The sequence below is a fragment of the Mycteria americana genome, chromosome 5, assembly GCF_035582795.1.
Source record: "Mycteria americana isolate JAX WOST 10 ecotype Jacksonville Zoo and Gardens chromosome 5, USCA_MyAme_1.0, whole genome shotgun sequence".
NCBI classification, from domain to species: domain Eukaryota; kingdom Metazoa; phylum Chordata; class Aves; order Ciconiiformes; family Ciconiidae; genus Mycteria; species Mycteria americana.
In genome coordinates, this window is record NC_134369.1 from 30,458,546 (window position 1) to 30,482,127 (window position 23,582).

At 47.4% G+C, this 23,582-nt stretch overlaps 1 protein-coding gene across 2 annotated transcripts in view; it reads left to right on the forward strand.

The window, feature by feature from the left end:
• The first annotated feature begins 21,066 nt into the window (after positions 1-21,066).
• The window catches only part of PHF21A (PHD finger protein 21A), a 139,819-nt gene continuing 137,303 nt past the window's right edge, over positions 21,067-23,582 (forward strand). The window contains exon 1 of one of the 2 annotated variants that reach the window (XM_075502701.1): positions 21,067-21,513. The gene's annotated coding sequence lies outside the window, so the exon portion shown is untranslated. Of the gene's footprint in view, positions 21,514-21,939; positions 22,256-23,582 lie in introns of those variants that run through there. The other variant, XM_075502698.1, reaches the window with a different exon arrangement.

Consider the following 23,582-nt stretch of genomic DNA (forward strand, 5'->3'; position numbering starts at 1 on the left):
CCATCTCTTTGGCCTCATATTGCTTATTGTGCTAAGTGCTAAATGGCTCTTGGAAAGTGCTAAGCGGGTGTTGTGAAAGGGCTAAGCCGAGTTTCACAAACAACTGCCTGTACAGAGAAATAGTCCCATTGGTACGGTGGTGCCAGGAGGCCCAGTAGCAGTCTGGTTGAAGACCCTTGTTTTGACAAGGCTGGAGAACTGAACTTCACGGTTGCCTTCTTCAGATAATTTAAATGAGACATTTTCACCTTGTGGAAGTGCAGTTTTTTTGACCATAACTGAAATGAAACCACTGGATACTTCGTCAGAAATATTCAACAAGATCAGTATGTTCCTGCTAACCAGGTCAAGTTCATGTGCTCTGCCTGCTCCACCAGAAATCAGCTCAGTCAGCAATCTCGGCATTCGATAATTCTCAGAAGTGAAGAGTGGTTCCTGGAAGACAATGGGAACAAAGCCCCAGGCCCACCAGCCCTGGCGCGAACTTGGCTTCTGAAGCCTCAAAGTCAGGATGAAACCCAAAGTAGCCATCCTGCAAAGAGGCGCCGAGTGGTGAATGCCAATTCAGACATTCCCCAACTAATCACCATTGTCTGGGCATGGGCAGAAAGTAAAACAGCCAATGTTTTTTATCTTCTCCAACAAGTCAAAGCATGTTGGGACCACCAACAAGCATTGGCTAGTGTATAAACTTCAACCTGCAAGTAGAGGGGAAGCTTCACCATACGAGAAGCCACTTACTCGCAAGAACGTTTCAAGAAAGGAGAGCAGACAGGGTCTTTTAAGCTAAGCAATTTCCTGGGTGAACCAGCTCAGTCTGTGCTCTCACCTTGTTTATCTGCTTAACTGTTGGAAGATGTGGATCTTGCCCTCTGTGCACATGAATTGTCTGTCTGGACTGTTGTGGTTTAGCCCCAGACGGCGACTAAGCACCACGCAGCCGCCCGCTCACTTCCCCCCGGTGGGATGGGGGAGAGAATCGGAAGAGTAAAAGTAAGAAAACTCGAGGGCTGAGATAAAGCAGTTTAATAGGGAAAGCAAAAGCCGCACACGCAAGCGAAGCAAAGCAAGGAATTCATTCACTACTTCCTATCAGCACGCAGGTGTTCAGCCATCTCCAGGAAAGCAGGGCTCCATCACACGTAATGGTTACTTGGGGAGACAAACGCCATCGCTCCAAATGTCCCCCCTTCCTTCTTCTTCCCCAGCTTTATATACTGAGCATGACGTCATGTGGTATGGAATAGCCCTTTGGTCAGTTTGGATCAACGATCCTGGCTGTGTCCCCTCCCAGCTTCTTCTGCACCTGGCAGAGCATGGGAAACTGAAAAGTCCTTGACTAGTACAGCAACAACTAAAACATCTCTGTATTATCAACACTGTTTTCAGCACAAATCCAAAACATAGCCCCATACCAGCCACTATAAAGAAAATTAATTCTATCTCAGCTGAAACCAGGACAGGATCACAAGACACCTCTTTGTCCTCTTAGTCACTGTCACTTGGGGGATCTCTGCTACACTGGGCTGTAGAATGTGGTTTTGATCCAGTGAGTGCTAGCGTGGACTGGCTTCCAGCCCAAGTAAGCAGCCACTCTGTGACTAATGGGTAAAGTTACTTGTTTTAACTCTAAGCCAACGGGTCTGCAAAAAAACCCCCATCTTTAGTTAGTGATTATTTTGTTTATTTTATAGGGTGCTGCAGATCCTATCAATTTCTGTGTAAAATAGATATAGTATCATGAACATTGAGGGCTGCCTTGCTAATTGTTTTAATTTTGCAATTAATTTTTTGCAATTAAATTACTGCAGGTTAGATGCTAGCTAATACATTTAAATCAGCCCAAGGAATTGTTTTTTTATACTAACAACACATTTTGAAAGCACATGTTTCCCTTAAGAAAAATAGCATCTGCAACTGTTTTACTGAGCTATTTGGGTTCCGAAATGTGTTTATTACAAAAAATGCCACAGAGCCTGTTATGTCCTATGTAGTATTTGCCATGTAAGCTATTTATAAGGCAAGTTATTTATAAGGAAAGTCATTCATAAGGAAAGTTAGTTTAAGTTATTTATAAGGAAAAGCCAGGCTCATTATCTCATTTTACAGTTGGAGATATTGTGGCACAGGGACAGGTGAAACAGTTTCCCCGATGTCATGCAGCAAGTTCGATTAGTCCCAGCTCCCGCTACCTGCCCATCCAGCCCTCTGCCCGCTGAGCCACGTGCTCCTCCGCGGTGCTATTTGTTCTTCTTCCCCCCACTCCACAGCAAACAGGATAGTTCAGGTTTGTTGCATCCTTCCAGCTACGGGTCTCCTGCAGAGGATACGGCTTCCTCTGTAATGATGGATCTCCATAGAGCTTCCCAACTTCCTAACTTTTACTAGAACCCTAGGTTTCTTGATTGATTTTCAAGACCAATATACGTCTGCTAATCCCCTTTCATCCAAAAGAGAGGAGACATTAGTCACTAAATTTGGCCGGTGGAGGTTAGCAAACCCATATTTGCCACTCACCATTGGCTATGCTTTCCTTCTCCTGGTTGAGAAACAGGGTGAAAAACTCAGAGGGTTCCAGGGTTGTGCTGTGGTTTCGGTTGTTTTGTTTCCTCAACAAAATTAAAAGCTCCAGGATTCAAAGAAACTGCAGCCAGCTCTAGGGAGAATTGAAAATGCAGAGGAAAATATTGTCAATTTTTTCCCCAGTTACATCACAACAGAGGCTAGCAGCTACTGAAAGGCAAAATGTCCACATGGATGTAGGCAAGACACAGCTGACAAGCAGAGACTGCCTGCACTGACAAGGGCTTAGGCACTTTATATTGCCTCCTGGAAGCCACCCAGGATCTCCTCACCAAGGTGTTTAGAAACGGCTCAACAGGAGAGGCCGGGGACATAATTCATGGCCTTTTTCCACCAGCTGCCATAGGCTTTCTCTGCAACTTGGTAGGTAGGAGGAAGTTGCTCTGCTTTTACTATCAAAGCGAATGTTGGCATCTTGGGGCTTTACAGCAAAATAAGTCATCTTGTCTTCATTTCTGAGGTGGCACAGTTCAGCTGTGGCCGCCCTGTGCAGATGCCTTGAGCTTGTTTCCATCTGCATCCTACATTCACCACCCACTGGGCATACCTACAGCATCCCTGGAGGAAGCTGGTCACAACGTGTTGAAGGACACTGTGCACGGCCACCTTGGTAGCTCCACGACTTCATTCCCTTATGCCTAAATGGCAGGGGTTTTCATACCTTCCTGGGGTCTCTGTTTTGAAGCAGAAATGTCTTCTTGTCTCACTCCCAGATATCAGTGAGGACATTTCATCTTTACAAGCTAACGGTTACCACATCGTTCTCTAGTCTTGCCCTTCTTAAACAAATCTTCTTAATCTTTCTTCATGGGATGTGCTTTCAAAGCCTCTTCTCAGGTTTGCTGCTTGGCTGTGAAACCTTCAGTTTGTGTCTGGCCTTCCCCATGCCAGGAAGAGCAAACCGGTCACCTGCTGCATCGTGTAGCCAACACCCCACATTAGTTCTGCCTTTTTTTTGGAACAGCTTCATACTGTTGACTCCTATTCAGTTCACGGCTCACACCCCGAGCTGCCTTTCTGCAGTACTGCCGCCTGGCCACTTATTCCCCATTTTCTCTTTGTGCTTTTGATTTCCTCCTCTTAAGTGTAGCACTTTGCACTTTTCTTTACTGAGTCGTTGATTTTCTCCAATTTAGCAAGATCATTTTGAATTCTCAGTCCATCCGCCAAACTGTTTGCATCCTCTCCCAGCTAGATGATGTCTGCAGATTTAATGAGTACTTTTTATTCCCTCGTCACAGGTTGTTAATGAAAATACTGCATAAAATGGATTCCACACAGATGTTGGAAGCACCCCATTTGAAAATTCCTCCAAGTCTGACAGAGGACAATTGATAACTGGGTTTTCAAGCTATTTTTTACCAGCCATGCGTCTACTTTATGAGGATTTCATCTAAACTAGATTTTCTTTGTTTGTTTAGGAGAATGCCATGTGGAACAGTGTCAAAACCTTCTAAGAATCAAGATGTACGACAACTGCTACTTCCTCCTTAACTGCAAAGAAGGGTGTATAAAGCCCACACTGACCTAAGCTGAGAAAGGTATTTTTATACAGGCTTGGACTGCTTTATCAGTTTCCAATCTTCAGTTCAATCGCTGCAATTTTGTGTGTAGCCATAGCCCGAGTAATTGTCTCCAGTATCTCAGTGATTAAAGCTCATTCAAAATTCCAGCAAGCTTCAATAAAACATTTTCCTCCCTTGCTAGGACAATATATAGTCAGAGATCAGAGACTTTTTTACAATCCCAAATTCAGTGAGGGAGAAGTTGGCACTAATACACACGTAGCAGTGAAAAACTGCTTTGCAAAACCACGAAGATGTAGGTAGATTCTTGAAGATATTTCCTACTTTGTAAAATCCACATTCAAGGAAGCACGCTGATGTGTGCTAATAGTTGTGTATCCCATCAGTCTAATGATTTTAATTTATGTACTGTTCTGCACTACTATGAAATTCCTGATGCAATCAGTACCATTGCAAGAAAGTAAAGCTGTTCTTACAGATGAGTTACAAATCCTCATTAGCCATCAGATGTTACATTAGACAAGTGTTTGCTATATCCTCAATATATTATGCACTTTTTAGTGCTGTTTATTGGTCACCTCTGTACTTAATAGCCTCCATCACCCCAGTATCTAAGCAACTTGATCCCGCATAACCTTGTGTTAAATAGTGGCCCACCTCTTAAGAGTCGCTTTTCTTTTTAAAGAAACTAGTACTTCATCCGAACGAATGAATGGTTATGATTCTGTAACATTGGAAGTGACTAATCCAGTGTTGTAAATGGGATAAAGGGAAATGGAATGTATTTTGAGAACAAACAGTAATCATTGACACAGTAATTTGCATCCCTAGATGTTATAATAATGACGACGTATCACTTCCCCTTGTTTGCATAAGGAAGAGTAGGCAGAGAAATCCAGTGATTTGGCTAGCACACCGCCAGCAAGCCACTGAAAAGAGCAGATCTGAACGTAGATCGCTTTTCTTGCAGCTTGTTTTCCTGTAATCTGCTACATGCTTGAAATACAGCGTTACAAAAGGCGTGATCCCTTCCAGTACTAAAAACTCTGTAAGGGTTTCACTAGTTCATGCCAGAAATAGCCAACAAGAGTTGGTCAAGGCTTGTGGCAGATTTGAGAGACGGGGCGCAGTGCATTGCCTTCAAAAGAGCTGGTTTGGATGGGTGACTTGGGATTCCTGACAATTTACATACATTAAGTGCCAACAGCCTCAATCTGTGCTGTCTTGCTGATGGAGCAAACGTATTTTTTCTGCCTGAGGAAACTTTCTGCTCTTCAGAAAATTACTGCAATTGTAAGGACCAAAGTATATTCAGTGACCCTTCTGCTTCACGACCAACTTAGGTGGATTTAAACAGGGAGTACTTGCTAAGAGTGGATCCTAAAGGTGTATTTGTACAGTGAGCAGCTCTGCACAAACATTTCTAGACAGGCAGTCCCCAGGAAGTCAGAACCACTGCATCAGAGGGATGGAGTGTTCGCAAGCTGAAAAGCAAATATGTTTAATGTCTTAATTTTTTTAGAGGAAAATTAAGCACCTGGGGTACAATTTGCTTTGTACTACATAAAGGGAGTGCAAAATACCATCAGTAGGACCGGTGATAGCATTCTAAATTGTCTTTGAATTTCACACTAGCTGCATACCACAGGACCAGGGCAAATAGCAGTTAATACAACCTTTACTTAGCTTCTCCTGACAAATATAAGGTAAAGGGTGAGGCAGTCTCACATTGACATATGGCCAGATATAGGCAAGACATACCTAGAAAAGGTAATCACTCTTTATTATAATTATTTATTTTCATGTGGTTATGGGTGCAAAGGGAAGAGCAAAATCGGTAAATCTTACACACTTCAATGTCCGAGAATATAATAATTTTTAATGAGGGTCAGTCTAGCACTTCTCTTTAGTTCATGTATCTAAACAGGGGTCAGACTTTCCTGAATATGCGAGGTAGGAGTTACTGGGAGCATGTAAGGTTTGGTTACGGGAAGCAAAGGACGGAGGAGCAGAATATCTAGCTGCTGGACATCTCTTCAGGCCAAAGAGGAGCTGGTGAGGGACAGGCTGTCCTGCCAGAGAGGTGGTCCTGGCTCATCTGTGGGCAAGCATCTTCATGTATTTCAGGTTTGGTGGAAAAAAACAAAAAAACCCAACCAGTTACTAATCCCCCTGCCTGACACCCACCTGACAGCTTTGCAGGTGTGCTGTACCTTCCTCCCTGCTCTTTGCCTTTGCATTACAGCAAAAGTGCTGCCGGGGTTGCAAGGTCTCTCGTGTGTGAATAACCCTGCCGTGCTGTGGGTTGATTGGCACCCTTTGGGCACCACTGCAATACAGATGAAGAAATATTTGTTTACATTTGAATAGGAGATCGGAAACTCAGTGATTCTGACTCATTGCCACAGCCCCAGCTAACTAGGAACACCCTTATCTTTTCTACTGCGTTTTCCAGCTGGTTTTTTTGTTTGGTTGGGTTTTTTGTCTCTCTCTCCCCCTACTGTGTCCGAGTGTTTTCATGACTCTGAGTTCTTCTCTCTGGTTTTGCCTCCCTGCTCTCATTTCCCTTCCTTTGCTTTCTTCCTACACACCTCGCTTCCTCTTCAGCTTTCCTCGCGGCTTGTTCTTCTCAAGTTCTCATTGTAAGTGCTTCTTTTCAGGCTTGTCCCTCTCACAGGCTATCCCAAGCCTGTCTTCCCACGAGGAGAAGGAGAGATGGAGATATTTGGGCTGGAGGAGGGCACTGGCAGCAAGGGAAAGCAGGGGTCAGGGGAAGGCAGGGAGGGACACTCACCGCGATACAGGCAGGAACGGGGATAAGAAAGAAAATGTCAAGGAAGGATGGGGGGAAAAAGATGGGAAGCTAGGGAAGAGTGTACGCAAGAGCGAGGGGAAGTAGAAGGATATGAGAGAGAATGTGCATTAGGAGGCAAGAGAGAATGGAGATTTCATGGAGGGGAGTAATTAAAGGTAGAATTACCCTTGCAATGAGGAAAGCACTTGGGGCTGAAGGGAAAGAAAGGGGGAAAAGAAGGAATGAAAGAAAAAAAGAAGTTCAAATCCTAGAATGGATGAGGGAGAGTCCATGAGGGGGAAAAAAAGGAGCTAAAACCAGAAGACAACGGTAATCCTAAAACATAGCATGAAAAAAAGGTGACGATTGTTTGAATCTTGGGGGGAAGACAGAAATACAGGAAGAAAGGAGAAGAGCCTTGGTGTATTTCAGAATTCCTCCCTAAAACAGCTCTGAACTGAATATTTATAAAAAATATCACACAACAATATGAACACATACTTTCTTAAGCATTGAAACCTTTTCAAGCACACTCAGTCACCTTTCCTGGTCCCAGCCCCTACTTCACTATAAAATCCTTGACGTACTGGAGAGCCCTTCCCTATACAAAGGACATAATGTAAAGCCACACACTTGTTACTGAAACAGCAGTAGGGAGGCAAGAAGATCCCTCCAGGTGTAAACCCCATTATCCTCCCCATTACTTAACTTAATTTGCCTCAGGCAGCAAGTCAAACCCTCCAAATATTCGCTGCAGTGAGAGATAGGGAGCGAGGAACTCACTTATCTTTTCAGGTGGATTTCACAGTCTCGGTTTTTCTCTTTGTTCTCACTTTCTCCCTGGTTCTGTTGTTTTTCTTTTATCTTTCCCTTTCACGTTTTTCAGCCCAATTTCACTTTCTGCCTACTGTTCTCAAACAACTTACTCCATTTCGGATTGTATTTTCCTCACCCATCCTATTCTGATGCCCTCTGGGGGTCCTTCTGTTGCCCATGCCTCCTCTTCATCTCTCTCCCTCTCTCTCTCTCCAGGTGCCCACCTCTAGAAGCCATCTCCTACCTACCCCTGCCAAAGCATGTGCCCCGCACATATCACCGAGACTGGGTACTCTCCCTGATGATCTCATGCAACTTCCTAGGGTGCCTTCAGTATTTCATTCCTTCTCATGAAAGGGAAATATCTAAAACATTACAGTTCCTCTTTGAACACCAGTAGAAAGGAATATCCCCCTCCACCACGTGTAGGCCCATCACACGTCTATTCTCTATTCGTTTTCAACACTTGACCTCGTGGTCTCTGGTCCCCTCTGCTTCATACTCAAACATCCCTTATCTCTTTTGACCTTCTGTTCTGATCCAAATATTTGATCTGAATTAGGAAAAAGTGCAGGTTCCTTTTTCTCTTTTTACCCCATTATTGCCGGCCTTCCCCCACCTTGGGGTGCTCTGCCATGCTTTTGAACTGCGATGAATGGTAAGGCTGGAAGATCAGGAGCCAGGCAGGAATGACAGTGCCTCACCAGGACACCTTCTGAGCCTCACCTTAGCTTGCAGTGCAAGCCCCCATCTTGCTCTGCAGCATGGGGACTAATGTACAGCAACCACCCTCTTGGCTTTGACCATGGAGGTGCTTGCCATACCCAAGAGTGCTGCTCAGCCCTGTGTTTCCCACCCCTCGGCCAAGCCCTGCCCCTAGGCCTGGATGTAGACATGGGAAGCCCATATAAATTTGGACTTGGATATTTTCCTACACTCCTCCCATCAACTGCATAGAGGTTGCCATAAGTACTGTTTGGACTAGGGGTTTCACAGGGGATGAAGGCACAAGGGATCCTCCCAAATTAAGAAGTCAGCGACATAGTGGACATGGTGCTCAGCACCATGCATGCCTTCCAGCTGAGATGCCTGGTACCCTCCCAAATCCAGACACCCAGAGATCTCCAAGGTCTGCTCTTCTGACACCCACCATACTCAGGTATCCTGGCAGCACCATGGAGGTGCCCTTGGGCAACCTCTCCTCCACAAACTGAGGTTCTCTGGTCCCCTCTATATCACACAGTCCTGCACTCCAAAAATGGGTGTGCCTTGAGCTAACTCCCCATCCAGATGGTTGTATCCTGACCCTCAATATTGGCATACTGAGGCCAATGGACTGAGGTCTGGAGACGTCCCCGAATGACGAGTGCCCCCTGTGTGTTCCTCACAGAATCAATGCACTGCAGCGAATCTGAGGTGTCCTGTCAACGCCAAACTGAGATGTCCCACATCACCCCAAATGGAGGCTGAAGGGACACTTCTGAATTGTGGCAGTCTGGGGTCTCTTTCTTGAGGCATCATCCATATTCCTGGGACTGAGGAACCCTCAGGTGGTCCCAAAGCAAGCATCTCAGTCCCCTTGTAATTGAGGTGATCAGTCCTCACCTTAAAATGCTGAGGAATCTCAGCCTCCAAATGACTCTCTTCTGGGCCCCACCGCATGGCAGCACCCTGGACCACTCTAGATGCAGGTGTACCCCCCAGGCACCACCCTGTCCCAGCCCGCACACTGTTGAGATATCCCAGACCCCCATGGATGAAGGTGTCACAGGGACCTTCCTCAACGCACACCACTTGGAGTCTCCCTCAAAGTGACACATCCTGAGATGCCCCCAGCTGAAGTCAACAGAAAGGATCTTCCTGCATGCACTAAGCTGTGGGAACATGGAAAGAAGCAGCCGGCAGTTGTAGAGGACTCCTTATTATGGTATTCAGTTTCTTCTTCCAGGTGAAGATAAGGACCATATCTGAATAATGCTAACGTTGCACGCTCTGTTCTGGCACAGGCATATCCCCTCTGCAGATGTTAAGCGCAGGGTTAGGGGTGGCAGTAGCAGTAAGACAGGTAATGGCAAAGGGCACATTTTCTCACTGCGTGCAGTTTCAGACTGAGATAAGGGCTGGACTTTGTTAATGCCAATGCTGTATGTTATGTATTCAGAAGTGGAAATAGTCTTTTCCTGAACCGTTTGCACAGTGCCCAAAAAACGTGGTTCTTATCTGAATCAGGTGTTGGTGCTGCTGTACCATGACAAATATTGTACATCTGGGACAATCCTACCTTGCAGTGGAGAATCCCCCTGCTTCCTGGCACAAGCTCCTGTGCCTGTATCATTCCAAAGCATGTCTAGGGGGCAGCTGTATCTTCAGCCAGAGGACGCAAAATGACACTATTGTTTATCTATCTAATCACATCGTTTTATCCTCAATATTGAAACAAAGAAGGACCCTCTAAACTTTTCAGATGCGTAGCAGAGAAGCAGGACAGACTGGCCTCAGAGGCAGATTCCCCACCAAGCAGTTCACACCAGCAACCAAGGGGAGAGACACAATGAACTACGAAGTAAAAAATCAGCAAAAAAATCTCTGCTGCTTCTGCAGCTGCCTGATGGTGAAAAGGAGCCATCTCGATGCCAGAAGGAGATAATCCGCTGACAGCCGGTTATGCTAGTAAAGATAAATAAACACAAGCTATTCGATCCCCTCTAAGGACTCTACGGTAGAAGGGGTGTATCTTCCTATCCCTTAGCTCTTTACAAATAGCAGAGAAACATTTGTTTCTGGGGAATAATTAATTTCTTTCAGGTCTGGGTGAAAGTAGAATTGCTGAGGGGCGTGGTGAGCTGGAAATGCTGTTTTAGCACCTTTATGTATTTGGACATTTTTCTTAAATTCCTCTCTAAATCGGTAGAGGAGGCATTTCTTCTCCAGGAGGGCAGGCAGAATTTGAGGTCTCTCAGTTTATCCATCAAGGTTAATATTCCTCATACAGTCTTCTCATCTCTGCCAGAAGGGATTCCCTAAAGAATTTTAAACTTTTGAATGAATTCCCCAGAAATATCCATTGATATAATTACTCCCTGGCCCTGTAAGTTCAGTTTTGCTTGTACTGAAGCCCTAGAAAGCAGCAAGCATCCCGTGCAAGTGAGGAAAGACATGGTTCATGTGAAACCTGGGAGTTAAAAATATATTTTGCCAAGTCTCAATATTATATTTAGTAGTGCTGTAGTTGCCATGGTCTAAGAATAAAGAAGGGCAAGTCTTGAAGGTAATATATATATATTAGGAGATCGACCAGTATCACTAGAAAACACAAGCAAGCTTTTAGGCACACAAGCCTTTCTTTAGGTCCAAACTGGAAGCAGCAAATTTCATATAGATATTTGTAAATATAACTTCATTGTTGTTACAACATGCATGGCTTCCTCTCTGAAGTGCTGTTGCATAGGACATTTCACCTCCTTGACCTCAGATGGCCCCTCAGGAACAAGGGATCCGCTGCTCCTCTAACTTCACATGGTGCAGGGAGAAGGGTTTGGATGGAGGGGTGACTTTCAGTCCCTGCCAGTAACACCTGAGGTGGAAACGAACCAGCCCCTGCAGCTCCCAGTGGCCATCCCTTTTCTCTTGTGTGCCTCAACAGAAATAGTAGTACTTCATACACATTTGCCAAGCAGTTTACAAACTGATGTCCTCATGCCTGGAAATAAAGCCTCAAGACTGCAATGCTTTCTGACCTCTTCCCTCTCCTCTTCCTCCTCCTCCTCCTCTATGTAGCAGTGGCCCCTAGTGGAAGCTGCTGGGTGGGTTGACCCTGATCTCCATCTCTCCAGGGAAGAGGCTGTCTGAGATGGGTGGGTGCCGGTGGGTGGCTGCAAACCCACCGCAGGGGCCCAGCAGAGCCACACCGGGCACCCCGTCCCCCGGCCGGCTCCTGCCTAGCCTGGCTGCCTGTGAACAGTATTTCAAGCAGCGGAGAGCCAGGATGCTGTTTTGGTTTGTAGGGACGTGTAGCACCGTTCCTCCACGGCCTTCAAACAGCCCCCTTACGTGATTCCCGTTCGAACAATCTGTTTTTATTAAAAGATAAACCACCTCCCATTCCAATAAATGTGATATGAATGACAACGTAAGGCCTGTTTTCATTCTCAGAAGAAAAAAATCCCAACCCACAGTGCAAGAAGTTTCACTCTATTCAAGTAAAGAGCAAAGTCTACATACCATCGGCACCCATGAATAGAGAAGAAACCTCTTGCACTGATTATTTTTCTCCTCCACCAAAATATTACTACTTCCTTTATTCCTGAACTCATAAAAGTGACAATACTGAAGGAGACCAAAGATGCATCATCTAGCCCAGCCTTTCTCTGGTAATGTCCTGACTCGGGTACTTAAAGAGGGCTGTAAGAAATGGGGTGCATCCAGAAGGATCTTCCTCGTGGAAGCCCCTGGCAATCAGTGGTAAAAGGGCTGAGTCAGATGTGGCATCCTTCAGTAGATTTGTTTCACACCTTTCTGAACACATTTATACTTTCAGGCTCCATGAAATCTTGCAGCAATGAGTTCCAAAGGTAATTACGCATTGAACGAAAAAGTATTGCTTTTTGTTTGTTTTAAACATTGTCTAATCATTTCACTCAGTGCCACTTACTCTTGCATCTTGAGGATCGGTGAACAATCGCTCCCTATTCTCCTTCTCCATGCCGCTCTCCATCTAGCAGGCCTCTTATGTTCCCCCTCAGTTTTCTCTTACTTCAGCTGAAAAGTCCTAGTCCCCACCTTTTTTTTCTCAAGGTGAAAGTTATTCCCTATCCCTTCTGTTGCCTTTCTAATTCTAGTGTATCTTTTTTGAAACAACATCCTTCGGCTTGCTCTGAGGGGGTGGGCACGCAATGGCTTTGTAAACAGGCAAAATACAAGTTTCCATTGAATTTTATAGACTTCAGATAACTTCCAACTCCTTGTTTAACTATCTGGCTGATGGCAAGCACTGAGTCGATGCTTTCAGGAGCCCCACTGATATTACCAGTGAGACTAAGGTGAACAGGAACTTTGCAATGTTTTCGAACTATCATAGGCTTTTATTCAAATTCACTATGGTGTTTCCAAGTCCACTGCGAGAGAAACTAATCAAATTATGTCATGTTTCCACTTGATCGCCTAATAGAGTTTTGAAAGAAACAGCCTTTTAATTCTCTCCTTCCTAGTGAGAGAAAAATATGTTTATGCTTACGTGTACTATTCATATAGGGAAGTGATGCCAATGAGATTTGTGAATATATTGACATTATCTAACTGTCTTTTAGCTGAAAAGCATAATGTTGGTGTATCTTACTGTTATTAATCAATTTTGAACACAAAGAATGCACAAACAGGCTTAATTGCTGAATTCCCTAACTCTTTGAGTGATATATTTTGCAACTTGCCTATCACTCAAACAACAGAAGACTTGAGTGGAAGATACTAAAATCAATTATAAATAAAATACCTGTGTAGACCTCTCTCTACATACATGTGTCTCTGAATTTATGATGCGGTAGCTGTATTGTAAGACATGACTAAGTAAAAAGAGCATTGTCTCACTGTGCAGATGCCTTCCATATCCGTCAGGTTTATTGACTCTTTTTTGATCTTTACTTTGCCCCTTCCCACTCCAGTCAAAACGCAGCTGCATTCAACTCTGGATTACCCGAGAAAACGGCAGGACGAGATAACGCAGCCAAAGCAGAAACCCAGACATTGCCAGACCTGCCCAGGAAGCTCGGAGAAGAGGGTGTCACGCCATTGGGAAGGATTGGTGGCGCCGGGGGCTGTGAAGGGCAGGGGACCAGTGCTCCTCAGAAGATGCAATGCCATGTGGCACGGTGCTGCACGAGCACAGCAGCGCTCCTACAAACCCATGCTAGTTCAGCATTGGTCACCTCGGGGGTATCTGCACCCACGATACACTTAATCCCAGATAATCTAGAGTTGACTAACACTATTTATCGTTAGGCCATGAAAACCCACTCTGAATCCCTGCACTGGCACTGACCTCTCTGTCCACTGAGTCATCGTTAACTCACTTATTCTCACATGCAAAGCCAGGCACAGCTCCGCTCCTGGATTCCCCTTCCCCATCCTTTCTTAATAACAACTGTTTCACAGCTCCTCTTCCCTCCCCTGTCCTTGTGCCTATGCTGGGCTACTTTTCAGCACAGTGAAGTCAGGACGACACATGATAAATATGCGGGATTCCAGTAGTTTAATAGTTCCCAAAGCTTACTACTTCTGCACTGCTCTCAAACACTGATATTCTTCTTGCTACATCATTCTATAGGAGAAGATGCTGCTCAGGTGGAAGTCCCAAACTGGCAGCTCGAATATATGCCTAGTTAAATACTTAAAGAGAACTGAATTGCTTTTTAGGTGCTCCATCCGCTCAAACCCCAGGCTCTTTATGTATCTAGTGATATGGAAGGATTTAGGGGCCAAATTTATGCAAATATTTTTGAAAACCGCAATCAGTACTTATATTTGAAGTACTTAACATCCTGAAATTATCATCATCACCTAGTTTTCCTAAGGCACCTTGGTTGCCCGCCTCTCCCCTGTAGTGACCTTTTAAATTGTACGTTCCTTGGGGCAGGCTCTGCTTTATCACATCTCTCCTGCGAGGTGCCAAAATGACCATTAACACCTAAAAGAACTAAAAAGACATGACGTCCTGTCTACTGGTGTTGTACTGTTTATAGGAATGGACATTTTTTTGTGGACGCTGTTTGCTGCAATGTCTGGTTTCTGTGCATGTGGGAGGTCTACCTGTTGAGATGTCTATATGCCTGTGTTACAACCTGGTAGTTGCTGTCATGGTCTATGTCTTGTGCCTTTGGTTTACTACTCTGCACTTCTATTTGCTTATCAGGTTAGCGACACACTGAAATGCTCCATCACAAAAGTTGTCATTTCCTTTCAGTGGGTCCTTGAAAACTTACTCAGGGGTTTCATTTCCGTCCACAGCTTTCCAATTCTACTAAACTTTCTCCCCTCCAAGCTCCTCAAAAATAAAAGCGAGACAATTCTGCTGAAGGCATCTGGAAAAGGGTATTTTGATGGAGCGTAGATATCCCTAATCACTAGTGGTCCAACAATCTCCAGCTGAAAAATTTAGCGGGGTGACCAACATTGCAACAAATCAGCCTGAATTAGGGGGCATTATGTTGTTTAACAAAAAGGGCAATAAGCCAAAAAGAGCGTCTTTTACCTGATAATGGAACAGCAGTTGCACCTAGGATACTTCATACTGCTGGCTTAAAAATGAGTAACTGTTCCCTGGACCGTTCGCATCTTGGCACACAATTTCTAGCTCATTGTGATTCTAAACAGTGTACGGGATCCATAAGTGTGCTTAGTCAGCCTGGCCAGCCACCTGAGAGCCGTGAGCGATGTCCCCTTTATGACTGCTCACATCTACCTAAAGAGAAAAGATAAAAAAAGGGCAAAGAAACCCATTCCTCTTGATTCCCAGAGACAGTATCGCTGCTCAGATCTTCCTTCAGTCTGGAAGCAGCCAGACCACCAGACTCTCTGAAAGCAGATGCACCTCCAGAAGCAGTCAGCAATGGCTTGTGAAGGGTAAGATACACTCTGGCCTCCCCAAATTGCAGATCTGATACAGAATTACTGGTTGAAATAGCCAGCATTTTGCTGGAGGTCAGATTAGATAAGGAGCCGCCAACCTTCCCGACTTTACATTCCGAAACCTTAACATGACTGAAACGCTAAGAGGGGAGCCAAGGAAGAAGAGCTCTGGGAGCTGCTGGCAGGTACGAGACGATGGTGGGTCCTCACAAGTCCCCGCTGCTCTCCGGTGCCACAGGCTGGGCTGCCCCCTCTGAGCTACAGTCCTCTACTTTCTGTACAAAATAACCGGCATCTGTGGTAAGCAAAACAGTCAGTAATCAGGGGAAGAGAAAGCAAGACGGAGTCATCCTTTCAAGGTTAACCTTGCAAGAGCCTGCAACCCCAGCGAAATCCCACTAGAGACGCAACGCTGTGCTGCGCTGACCGGCCTTCCCTGGCTCTGCTGCTGGGGGCAGCTTGGAGAACGTGAATTTTGCAAAAGGAACAGGGCAGTCCACAGGCTGAATTACCTTTCCTGGAATATACATCCCAGGCAATGCACTCCTATGGACGTTTTTAGCTCACCCAGTTAACTGCTGCCTCCCAGGCAGAGCATCAGAAGAGCGAGATTTGCAGCTGCACCGCTCCCGGCTGGACCGACCGACAGCTGCCGAGTGAGCAAGTCGTTTCAGATGGGCCAGGGTAAGCAGAGGTCTGCTTCATCGGCTGCTGTAAGCAATAGCTCCTATGTAAGGCAATAATCCGTGGTGGAAGTCAGAGGTTCTTATGTTAAGCAACACAGTTTGTACTTAGGCTGACGTCCTTAATGGCAAGTGTCTTGTATGCTTCATGTTTTCAGGCTCTGGCCCCAACCAGTGGTCTAAAAACCGTCTGCTTAATTTTCCTTATCGTCTGGAAGTGAGTGATGCCCTATCCTTCCCTGACCCTGGGAAAGAGGAACGTATTTGCTTGCAGAAGGAGCTCTTTGCTGGATCCTGCTGGAGAGATAACCCCGTGTTCAAACACCGATGAGAAAAACAGGCAGGTTCCCCACTGTTTTCTTAGGCTGGGGTACGTCTTGCCTGAAATGGTCTTGTGGCTTTCTCTTTTAAGCACGGCTGCACAGTCTATCTCCCCTCTTATTTGCAGCCATCTAGCATCCCTGCCAAAAGCACAGTGAAAAACAGCAACAGGCAAGTAACTAACTCGTAGTTTATTTTTTAAGGTAGTTTTGTTGCTGAAAACCAGGGGAAGAGAAAGGGCTATGTGGCTACCCCGCTGTCAACTTAATCTGTGACCTGTAGTTTAGGAGCCTTTGCACTTGCTGCTAATTCCTTTTAACACAAGTGGCTACAGGACTGTTTCTGCACATTAACTAATGTCTCCTCAGATTTTTCTGTAAGTACTCTCAGTAAACAGCACTGTAAGATGGGCTGGATATAGCAAAGCTAACACGTTATGATGTAACTTGTTATTTTGAACAGTTATTACAATAATTGTCAGTAATGACGATTACTCTTGAGATGCCCCTGCGTTAATACTTTACATAGACTGTGCTGCTTTCTCTGAAATTCACCCAAACTGGTGAAATAACATTCAATGAGAAACATCATAATTGAGAAGCTGCTTGCAAATTCTCATTGAAAGCCTGTTGATTTTTGTGAGTTTTCCACTAACTTTGGAAAGGTTTCGGATTTGCCTTGTGCTTGTAAGTGCTCTTAGGAAACAAACTTGGAAAAGGGGGCTGGGTGAGTATCCAGGATGATGTGATCAAGCAGAAAGTGGAAAATCTGCACAAACCAAACTATGATTTCTGACGAGCAGCAGGAATACCACATTTGGAGGCAGAGGTGTGGAGTGCAACTTTGTGCACAAAGGAGGGAATTTTTTCCTAGGCTTCTAGCAAGGTTTGCTTTCACTGCAAGGAAAGCATGCTAGATATCTCTGTATGAAGCCAACAAACAAAACCAGGCACTTTATTCAAGCATTTAGCTGTGCATCTGATGGTACCATTGCTTCCAATTTCATACACGAAACCCCTTCTAATGCTACTAGGAGGTGAATGCTACACATACACCTATGGAGGCCCTTTTTGCTGATGTGGAAGTGAAGCTAAGTACCACAGAGGCTGGGACCACTCCTCTTCATCATCGCAAGTCTGAACAAAGGAATGGTGTATATGCGCTGTTATTAAAGGAAAAACTTTCAGCGCGTCTGTGATAATCAGGATCTGTGGCTTAAACCGCTGAGTTCAGGGTATAAAATGGTCTGAGCCACTCTACCCAGCTGTGACCCGAAGATCACCGTGGGGAGTGCCCACTGAATATAACCAGTATCGCGAGATACCCATCACACTCTGAGTTCTAAGACAAACCATGTAAAATTTCTTTGCACATCTATGGTAACAGCTAATGATTATTTTTTTCTTTGAACTTTGTCCAAAGTTCATCTCTAAAACAAACTTCAGTCAAACTGCGCGTATTGACTCCTCAGCAGAATAAACATACCAAATCTCTAATAACGCTTTATCACTCGTTCTACCTTCTTTTAACTTGCTTGTTAACCAGAAAGATACAAACCAGTGAAATAAACAGGCTTTACTCGGTATTTATTTTTCTGGCGCCTCTATCAAAAACTCTGAAGGACAAAAGCAACTCTGGTCTGATTGTTTTCAGAGTAAGCTGATTCCTTTTCTTGCTTCAAACCCTAACTGAAGGTAAAATTAAAATCCAGGCTGTTGTCTGGGCTGTAACACTCGGCCTCCATGACTTGAACTGCCAGTAGTAAAAGTTTACATGGAGGGGGAAAAATCATGAGTATCGGGGCTGGGATTTTCAGAGGGGTTTAAAAACTGGTTACGGACTCGAGACTGGAGGGGTGAGAGGAGGGAGGGGGCTGGATGGTCCCCCAGCCCCAAGAGAAATCTCAAGTAAACTAACATGACAGTAATTGACCTGATATTACTTGATCTATTGAGTGGCTGTAGAAGTCAAGTAGAAAGAAGTATAAAGAACAGATATAATTTTATTAAAAATAGTATAGTATTTTTATTATACTAAACATAACACCTCTTGTCACAGTTGGACGTGTTAGAAAACCTACTTGTGATGGCTGTTAGATTTTTTGGTAGTCCCGTGCACGTGACCTTACCTGTTAACCCATGAACGGTGCACCTATCAGTAACTATTTGATGAGCACCCTGGTATTTTCTGTGTGTTTATTTTTTTAGTACTCCATCAACCCTGCTGTTCAGAATCATACCTGCCTTGCCAAAAAAAAAAAAAAAAAAAAAAGGAAAAAGAGAAAAAAAAGGGGGGGTAGGAGAGATTGCCTCAAAAAAAAAAAAAAAAGCCAAACAATGTGACAGTAAAATAAAACAAAACAAAAAGGCATTTTTGGATGACTCTATTTGCTTCGTACCTTTTCCTTTTTGTGCCTTTAAGGTTTGTGTCTTCAAGCTCGTATCTACAAACCCACAGGCTAGAAACTTAATTAAAAAAAAATAAACCTGAGTTTCTTGCATAACTGTATGAGTCCAGGAGCTACAGCTTTAAGAAAGGCATCAAATGTTGTAAAGTTCACAATTAAATCACACACAACTGGGCAACCGGCTGATGGAAAGAGAAGTGGAAAATTAACAGTAATTAAATAAACAATGGCTTGGTAGCCCAATTTTTTGACAGTTGAGAGGGAACCTTGCTGTAAATCCCTGCTCACATCGAGCACACCAGAATCCTCCAGATGATAAAACCGTGCATTACTGCCCAATTACGACGAGTCCCTGAGTTACTCATCATGACTGCTTTATGGATTTAGTTTCACAACATAATAATGAGTTCATCGTGGTTTCCTGAAGCATCTGCAGAGATAATGCAAACACTTACTTTTCTTCCCAACTTGTGAACATTTTGAAGAAATAAAGCGATGCGAGAGGCTATTAAAAAAAAAAAAATTGGTTTTGCATTGCATCAAACCCCGGCTTTCTGTGAGAGCTCATGCGAATCCCGCAGCGTCCAGGACATGTCCCACTGCTTTAGCAATGGTGGCTCCGATGTAAAGGCGACGTTTTAAGTATTTCTGAGACTCGAGACTTTCAGAAGCCGGAGGCGCACAGGGGGTGCATGCCACGCCTGTAAGTTAAGCTAGTTTATTGCAGATAAGCACTGATCCTGCATGGGTTGGCCGCTTGGGTTTGGGCAGCCCCCAGCAGCCCGTTGTGCCGTGGTTGGAAACTGGGGGGGGGCGGCGATGGTCCCCGAGCTGCCTTCTCGCACGGACCCAGAAACCTAAGCGAGGAGCCTCCCCTTCTCCAGTGTTTTGATCCTAACAGCCCCCCAAGCAAAATTCACGTTTATTTGCCTTTCATGTCAACGGGCTCCTCAGAAACGTGAAAACTCACGATATATCACTTCACTGCTTTGAACCTGCCTATAAAACTTTCTGACTCACCACGATTTGTTTTTTCTTTTGGGAGGGGAATTAAAAGAGGAAGGGGGGAAAAAAAAAACCCAACAAAAAAACAGGCAGGGAAAGCTGATGCGCTGCCGTTCCCCGCGGCTCGCACGAAAGCAAATGGCAGCATCACCCGGCACTGGAGTAGTAACTTAATAAATAAATAAGCAAACCCCATTGCATGAACGGCAAGGCGGAAAGCAGCGGCGGAGGCCGGCGGAGGAGAGGAGAGGAGGGGAGGGGAGAGGAGGGGAGGGGAGGGGAGGGGAGGGGAGGGGGAAACCCTTCCCGGCCGCACGGCGAGCGGCTGCGCTATTTCTGCGAATAACATGGCAGGGCCGGCGATGCGCCGGGGAGGGGAGGGGAGGGGAGGGGGCTCTTCCTGGGCGCCCGCGGGCTGCCGTGGGCGCGGGCCCGGGCGGCCCGGCCGCGCACCCGGCCGTGGTGCATCAGCAAAGCCCCTTGCATGGGGATGAGGACGCCGCGCTTCCTCCCGCCCCCCCGCCGCAGCGCCAGCTTCCTGCGCGCGCCCCCCGCGCCCCCCCCGCGGCCCTGTTGCATCAACTTCCTGTGCGGAGCCCCTCGCGGCGGGGCCCCGCGCGGCTCCTCCCGCCCGCCCCAGCTTCCTGCGCGCGGCCCCGCGCCCGCCCGGCCGCGCGCCCGCTCGCCCGGCCGCGCGCCGCCCCCGCCGAGCCCCGCGCGCCGACCGGGCGGGCGGGGGGAGGGGAGGCGGCGGGTGTGTGTGGGGGGGGGGGGGGGGCCGCGCGCCGGCCGAGCCCCCCCTCCCTCACTGCCTCCCTCCCTCCCTCATCCGCGCGCCCCCCCGTCCGGTAGCGGCGTGGCGGCGGCGGCGGGGCGGCGCGGCCGCCCGGTGCCCCCCGCTGCCGCGGCCGGCGGGCGCCGCTCCGGCAGAGTTTGGTGCCCTACTTCACTCTACTTTAGTTTCACTCACTTTACATCCGGGCTTTTTCCCTAGGCAATGGGGGCCGCAGCACAGCCCGTTCCTTAGGCAAAGGGAAATAAATTCGCCGCACCGACACGTCAAGTAGTCCCCCTCAGGAGGAGCCGCCGAGCCCGCCCTCCCGCCTCTCCCCCGCCCCGGCCCGCGCCCGGCCGGCGGCGCCCCGCCGCCGTCGCGGGGTGTGGGGGGGCGCGGGTCCGTCGGTCCGGCCTCCCCCCTTCCCCCGCGGGTCTCCGGCGGCGGGCCGGGCCGGGCCGGGCCGGGGCGGGCGGGGGCGCGCGCGGCGGCGTGTCGGGAGCGCGCCGCAGGCAGGCAGGCAGGCAGGGAGGCCGGCGGCGGAGGGATCCCGGCGAGCGGTGCTGCGGCCGGGCCGGGTGAATGGGATTGAAGAAGAGTTCAGCTTCTCGGCTTGTTTTTGTGTCACAGTTTCTCTCCTCCTGCGCCTCTCCGGCTTCGTGCCTCCCTCCCCGCCCGCCCCCTCCTCCCCGCCGCAGGAGGAGCCCCCCGCGGAGAGGGGGAAGGAAAAGGACCCCACAGAGGCGAGAGCGAGCGAAGAGGAGGAGGAGAAGGGAGCAACCTACCATCTTCCACTCCCCGCTTAGCTTAAAGAAAGTGAGAGGAGGAGAGAGAGAGAGGCGCCCAGAAGAGGGGGACAGGGAGGCCCGGAGGAGCGGCGGCGCCGGCACCCTCCCCCTATGAAGAAGAGTCCTCCCCCTCACAGAGAGGTCCTGCCAGGGGGACCCCGGCCGGCCCGCAGCAGCACCGCCGCCGCCAGCAGGGTGTAGTATCCCACCTTTCGGATTCGCCTCCTCCTCCTCCTCCTCCTCCCTGCCCCCCCCGCCCCCCCGGGCGCCGTCCTCCCCCCTCCCCCCCGCGCCCCCCGCCGCCGCGGGGCTGGGGGCGCCGAGGATGGCGGCGGCTCGCCCCGCACTCTCCGGCCAACTTGGCGATGAGGAGCAGCAACTTCGCCGCGGCCCCCGGCCCCTCCCTCGGGGGGGGTGGGGGGGAAGAGCGGAGCGTCCCGGGGCGCCGCCGCGGCCCCCCGGCCTCCCCGGCGGGCGCCGGCAGAAGTTTGCGAGCGGGAGCGGGAGAGGTGGAGGAGGGTGACACTTGGGGTAAAAGGAGGAGGTGACACATTGGGGTTGGGGGGAGGAGCAGGGGAAGGAGATGACACATTGCACTGGGGATGGGGTGGGGGAGGGAGGCTTATCCCCTCCCCTCCGGTTTCCTTCAGGATGATTATTTCCAGGCCCTTTTCTCTCGGTCGGGTCCTTCGCCGCGATGCTGTCGGGGAAGTTTTATTATTATCTGGGAAATGATGCCGCTTTTCGTGATGGATAATTCGTAGTAAAGCCGCTGCTGCGTGTTTTTTTTTTTTTTTTTTTTTTTTTTTCTCTCCCCTCCTTCCTTTCATTCGTCTTTGTGGCCCGAGCAGCGCCGGGAAAATTCCGTTTCTTCTGCAACTTGTTATTCTGGAGCCGGGCCTGCCCCCCTCGCCCTGGGGCTGCCCTTCCCGCACAGGTACGGAGCTCGGGGCCGGGGCGCCGCCGGGGTTTCCCACTCCTGCTCCGGCACGGCTGCCGGCATTGGGGACGGCTACTTCTTTATTTTTATTTTTTTCCCTCCCTCCTGCTTCTGTGTAGGTGGAGTGGGGCTCTATGTGGGACTCTGCCATTTGGTGTAGTCCTCTTGTGCATGCTCCTTTCTTCACTTGCCTTTCTGCGGGTTGTTTTTTTTTTTTTGGTGGTGGTGTGTGTTTTGTTTTTTCTTTTCTTTATTATTCCGAGCTTCACTGTCGGTAGAGCTTTTCCCCCAACCACCTCTGCAGTTTGGTGGGTGCTGACGGGATTGTACACCGAGGTTTTTAGGTGAATTCGTATTGGATTAATGCATGGAGCTCTTCATTCAACTTCTTCTCAAGTGTCAAAAAATGAGGCTATGAACAGATGTGTTTCAATATGGAGAGATTTCCAAGTTCCTAATTCTTGGGGGTGGAGGAAAGAGTGCCATTGGAGAGTGGCTTTTGTTTTCGATTGGTGAACAAATGTCATCACATTTCAGTCACGTGCTGTAATATTCTTTGTTCAGCTATCAAAGTATGATATCTGCTACACCTGTTCCTACTTTTTAATTGTAAGTAACGGTGATTGCTTGCAAATCTTACAGTTGTGGATAGGAGCACTTCCCCTCTTTCTCCCCCTCCTACCCCCTGGATGTTTGTTTGGGCCCAAGCGATGAGCTTGACAATGAACTTTTGTTCACTGTGGAGACTGCATGTGAAAAGGTCCCACTGGGGGTAATAACTTGCGTGTCACGAGAAAGTTGTGTACTGTGATGTACGGTAGGTCTGAGCGTGGAATAATCAGGTGGGGACATGCGCTCAGTAATGGCAGGGCTCTAGTAAGGGGTGGGCTCCTCTGGGCCAGTGAAGTTTTCTTAACTAGATATGCTGTTGTTTGTTATCAGGTTAAAGGACAGATACTCCTGTACACCCATATCGATAGATAGATAGATCTTTTTTGCTTAGCTGTAGATTTTCAGGTATTGGAAATAAAAAGGATTTTGGCTGTCTGTTTACTTTTTTTTTTTCCCTCCCCCTTCATTGTGCTCACTTCTAACAATGAAGACACCTGCTTAGTTTCGGTTTTGTAAGTCAGCTTCCTCTGGCTTTCCTGTGCTTGCCCGGAGCTAGCTGGTGAGGCTGGATATGCTACATAGCGGGGGAATGTTTAACTTTGATGAAAAGAGGCTTATTTTGGGGCTTAATTTGTGAAGAAAATAACATGCTTTTCAAAGCCTTGGGAAAAAAAAAAAAGCCAAACCCAGCCCTAGAAATCTAGAATTCATT